This window comes from Tigriopus californicus, chromosome 10 (genome assembly GCF_007210705.1).
Source record: "Tigriopus californicus strain San Diego chromosome 10, Tcal_SD_v2.1, whole genome shotgun sequence".
In the NCBI taxonomy this organism is placed as follows: domain Eukaryota; kingdom Metazoa; phylum Arthropoda; class Copepoda; order Harpacticoida; family Harpacticidae; genus Tigriopus; species Tigriopus californicus.
This window is the reverse complement of record NC_081449.1, coordinates 11635741-11640188: the sequence shown is the minus strand read 5'-3', so window position 1 is coordinate 11640188 and position 4448 is coordinate 11635741.

The window sequence follows — 4448 nt, the reverse complement described above, 5'->3', positions numbered from 1 at the left end:
AGAGCGGGATGCTCAGATACTTTACAACAGCAATGCATGCCCTCTCTCTCTCTCTGTCACGCAGATTCCTGGCAGAAGGGACTACTATGCTATGCTATGCCATGCTGTTATGCAGGTCTCCACTATTCCCTCTGCTTTGCTGAACATGATACGAATGGGACACACTTATCTCTTGAATGCCATCAGTTTGAGCTTGAATGTCTCAATGAGGACTTAACATTTGTAGATCAAGAGGCCTCCAGCTGGAATGATAATTCTCACCCATCCAAATACATTGCTGCCAAGCTTCTCTTGCCGGATATGGTGCCTCGTCCAATCCTGAAGCGAGATTTTCACGAGAAAACCCCTCTCAGCTTTCTTCTTCTTTTCACTAGATGCCGCCATATTAGCGATGCCTGTTGAGCTTCATTTTGAGCTGAAGACCGATGGACAAATTTCGAGATTCTACGGGATGGCCTGTGGATGCCATACCAATGCACAATGTCAATCCTCTTCTCTACGCCTACATCTCGGTTGTTTTCACTTCATGGTGTTCCCACTTGACCATCCATTGGATTGGGTAGGGCAATGGCCGATCTTGGTGTATGTTTTGAGAAGGCCCTTCGCCTGAATGGTTCGGCACAAAAAGAGGAAAATACAGCTTGTTTTGCCTGCCAAACCAATGCAAGTGGTGTAATGGAACAACTTTTGATTCTCAAGATCGTGCTCTCGGAGAACTGAATGCAATGCTCGTGTTCGAATCCCTTGAACCCGGCAAGAGACACTTGACAAGTCCAGGGGCTTTCAGAAAATTACGACTTTTATTGGCCCACTAGCACCCGTCTATTTCTTTGGACTGTAAAGGCCAAGAGGCAGCCAATTGTCGGTCCCGGGGAGGCGACAATAAATGTTCATAATCCACACAGAAAGCAGCAAGCTGCTCGATGAAAACAGAAATTGAGATTCGGAGAAGAAAGAAAGAACGAAAGAGGACGAGGAGACGAAGGAGACGAAGAAGACGAAGAAGTGGAGGAAGATAACATAAAAAGATAAAACCTCTCTCTGTCTCTCTTTCTCTCTGTCTCCCCTCTTTATCTTGGTCCCTCTTCACTTGTTGACTCCCCAAATCGTCCTCGTGGTTTCTCGAGAAATTTCTCGGACTAGTAAGACATTCCATTTCATAATACATGAGAAGACTAAGCTTTCGTGCCCTGCCTTCTGCTTTCTGCCTTCTCCCTCTCCTCTCTCGTCTAAACCCTTGGTTGGTTTTTACCTCGTCCTTGCTTGTCCAATACGGGCCCGACTTGGTTTGGTTTGGTTAATGGTCGAGCACCACTTCTTCGTTTAGTTGATTGAAATGCGCTTCTATCGTGGCTTCAAACTCAACAGATGCCTTTTGCTTGTTTACAAGGAGGCAGCAAACATGTGGTTCGCATTGGAGGAGGACGTCGTTGACGACGACAACGAGGACGATGATGATGATGATGATGATGATGATGGCGACGACCAATGTGCAGTGCATGCAAATGTCTCCACCGACTTCACTCATGGACGGATCTTTTGGTCAAGTTACAAGTGGGTCACCTCGTCAAGCATTCATCCATCCATCGGGCGCAGCACCATGGCAGAAATCAATCAGAGTTGACAACAATCACATTAACTTGTTCTGAATGCTCCTACTGCAGCTACGGCAGCCTTCCTGGGCTAATCACAACTGAGTCTCGTCAGTCACGCTCAACTCGATTGTTACTTAGCTCGAGGATCCTGCTAGCTCTCAAGTCAGTCAGGCACAAGAGGAGGACGTGGAGAAGGAGACCGTAGAGACCGTAGAGACCGAAGAGACCGAAGAGACCGAGCAGGAGCAAGAGGACTGCACATGTTGAAAAGACCATTGAACTTAAATGTAACCAATTAAATTCAAGTGTAGGTCATGTTGCCAAGCCGAGGCCATCTACTCTTTGCTCTCTCGCTTTATCTAAATCTCTCTCTCTCTCTCTCGCTCTATGATCGCTTTTAACACCGGTTTAACAACGATGACACTAAAGCACCACACACTTTTCCACTATTGTTGAGGACGGAAGGAGGGAACACGTCCCGCATGGAGAGCATCCCAAAGGGAAGCGCGGGGAAAGCTGTGATTGGAGAATGGGCGAGAATTGATGGGAAACTCGTTTTGATCCCATGTTTCTCTCCACTTCTCATTCGTCCAAAAACAACAAAATCCCAACATCAAAGTTGAGTAATGATCGAATTTACATGACATGGGACAAAGCATAGGAATCTTGTTTTGGCCCAGCTTCATTCTAGTACATGTGCAGAAGGATATTAGTTCTCTGCTCTAGGGGCCAAAGTGGGCAGCAACAGGAGAGCGCATGGATGGGTATTGTACGTGACAGTGAACCCCATTGGTGCACTTGAAGTGTATCTAACTAAGGCTCGACTCTCTGCGGATCTTGAAGTTAGATATTTCAAAGTCAGTCATTAATACTTGGACTACATGAGTAGGATAGCACTCTCAACACTCCCAATCATTCACTAAGACGACGACAAAACAAAAAGCTAGGCATTTTACTCAACCTAACAGGAAAACGAACATTCCAGTCAATGACGGTGGTGGCCGTGATGTTGGAGGAGGATCAACAACTACTTGGAAACATGAGCTGAGGAAGCATGTTGCGGTGAGGACGGGGCTTGCACTAGTTACCTTGTCAGTAGTGCAGTGCTGTATGCACGGTAGGGAGGTAGTAGGCAGTTGTAGGTGTTGTCTCGCTTATCAAGAAGCGATTAATCCGCGCTCGTCAGCCAGAACAAAGGACGTTAATTGCATTTGAATGGATCTTCTTTGGGCTCTTTAATGAGCGAGGCCGTCTTGCAGTCAAGCGATACTATTGATTGACGTCCGGGGGTGAGTGCAGTACAACGCTACAATGGACCCAGTACCCTAGATATCGGGCCAAGGCACAAGAATAGCAGAGTTCTCGAAAATTTCCTTCGCACAAAGGCCACCAAGTTCCTCTGCTCCTACTTCTACGACTACATCTTCTTCATCATCATCCTCTCCTCCCCCTCATTATCACCTAAGTTTGCTGTACAGAAACAGAATAACTTGGTGAGAGATTGACCTGTTACTTGGAAAGTATTTCTGGTGACGACGAACCTTGACAACAGCTTAAGGTGCAGCAGCAACAACAACAGCCTCCACAACAATACTGGCTTTTGACTTGGAACCTGAAATATGTTCCCTTCTCTGTCGCTCTCTCTTCCCCGTCTACGTATTTGTCTGTGTGAGCGGCGTGCGAGTGTGTGCCTCAGAACCCTCAAGAGCTCACAGCCTCCTCCTCCTCCTCCTCTTCCTCACTCCCGGTGACTGCCTTGATTCCAAGAATTTGTCCCAAGTGAGGAAAAATGTTCGAACATGTGGGATTCACTTTGAAATGAATCACATTGCCTTGCCACGGCAGGCAGGCAGGCAGGCAAGCAGGCTTGCTTGTTCATATGACGGCTTCTCAAGAACTGCATCGTGGCAGATATGTTGATGAAAGGGATCAAAACTCAATACGACTGCAATCTTGTAACAAAGGCACGCGAATTTGATATGTCTGCAGCGATGACGGCGCATTCTTGGAATACAAAATACATGTATATGTAGAACTATATCACTCCCAAAGAAGCGGGGACCGCAACCCTTTCTTTGAAGGAGGGGAATATTCCAATTTCGCAAAAGAGTACCACAGCGGAAAGGCCGCCAAAACACCGGAGTTTTCTAGTTTTCTTAGCTTTCTATAACACGGAGGGGACCATTAACAGATCGCGTTCCAGACCCGCCTCTAGCACAACTGGATAAGTCACTTGAGAATCGAGAAGTGACACTCGGGGATCCGCCCCTTGATCTCGATGCTAGGGAGGGCTTGGAGAGAGCTATTTGACCGAGGAGGCAGCCAGCCATTGACCAAGTCTGAGAAAAGACATTAGGCTCAGATGGATCACTCTTCAAATAAACGAAAATAAAACATCCGGAGAGCATCATTAACCCGGGGTAGTGGTCCAAAGAGACGAACGAAGGGAAATGGGAACGGGGGAAGGGTGTTGATAAACAAGCACAAGCAATTGTTGCGATTCCACAGTACCCAATCGATCCTAAGCTAGCTGGCAACGTGGCCTAGAAGGTGAATAATGTCCATTTGACCACGGCAACGTTCCCGGAACGCCGAAGTCTCTGAGCAAGCAACAACTATTGTAGCGTGGAAAGTGGAAACTACGATCATTCTGAACCCATGAACCTTGACTGTTCCATTATTGAACTTACACATGCAAACAAAGCGAGGAGGTCGAGAAAATACAATGGAGGAGACGTGCATGTGCTACAGTGTTACAGCGGAGAAGACGAAGGGCAAAGTGTTAATGATGCTCTTAATCACTTTGAAGAACAGAAAAGAGACACGTCACTCATGAAAAATCTGTGTGTGCTG